We start from the raw sequence: 1,313 nt of genomic DNA, 5'->3' as shown, positions 1-1,313 counted from the left end.
GAGGACCTCCTAATGTTAGAAGGGGAAAGTAATCCTCGACCCAGTGATTTCCTCAAGGGTGAACAGTCACAGAGAATGTGACTAGAAGTCTCATCTCGGACAGATCCATTTTGTTAAGGCGATAACGCAGTCCGTGGTGATTCGGTTATATCTTTACTTTACTTAATAACGTTAATGTTACTTCATATCTTAATTACCACCTAATTTTTGTTTGTTTGTTGTTTAGATATATACAGGATAAAATGGTTTTATCAATTAAATATATAATTTATTATAAATAATAATATGTTAATTACTAATATTGAATTTGTATTGTATAATATATAATATGATAATACTCCTATTATAAAAACAGCACAAAAAATTGTTTTCTTTGAGGTAATTAGAAATAATTCTATAAGAATTAAAATCCATAACAAGTCCATAATTTGTTCGGCTCCATTGTACTTTTGTGTAGTTAAAAAAAAATTTCGTGATTGGAATCTTTACTTCATTTTTCAATTGAAATACAAATTTTACGGTGTTTTTTTTTCACTTGTCACGGTATTTGCGGATTGTTCCGTCAGTTCAAACGGAAAGTGTGTCACATGCATAAAGTGTGGACGGACAAGTGATCGTGCGCGGCGTGCGAAGTATTTTAACCAAAATTGTTAACATTTTAATATAAAATGGCAAAAGAATGTACTGAAGACACAAAAAGAAAAGAAAATTGACACCAAACCAAAAATCAACAAACCTAAAAATTTCCGATTCATAAAACAAAAAAAAAAAAGACTAACTATAAAGTTGTAAGACAGCCGAAATTGATGGCGATGAACGGATTTGCATAGTACGCCCATATTAATTAGCACTACCTCAAATCTCTACCACCAATATTCTTTCTGCCTACTTGAACTTGAAATTCGCAATTACATTGAAGTATCTAAAGGTTCAGAATTCTTTGCATCGCTGCCTCTGGCATAGTTTACGTAGTCGATAATCCACTTAACAGGTTGTCAACCGTGTGTAGATATAAAAAATTTTTTTTTATTCTTATACATATAAAAGTAATATTATTATATCTTTTACTTACAAATCGTAATCTATATTGTTTTTTTTATATTACAATTATATTATAGTCTTTAGTCTTTATATTACAAGACTAAGTTCTAGTTTCAAAAAGTATTTTTTTTATTTATTTCAAATTTATTTATTTTTTCATTTATACCTTTTTTTAAATTTAGTAAAATTTTGTTAGTTCTGTTTTTAGTAAATGAAAATCAAACTATTTTTGTGCCTCTAGAAAATTAGTTAATTTTTTTTTTGTATTGTTA

Source organism: Teleopsis dalmanni, chromosome 1 (assembly GCF_002237135.1).
Source record: "Teleopsis dalmanni isolate 2A chromosome 1, ASM223713v2, whole genome shotgun sequence".
Lineage (NCBI taxonomy): Eukaryota > Metazoa > Arthropoda > Insecta > Diptera > Diopsidae > Teleopsis > Teleopsis dalmanni.
The sequence above is the reverse complement of the archived record's forward strand: the minus strand, read 5'-3'. Positions refer to the sequence as shown.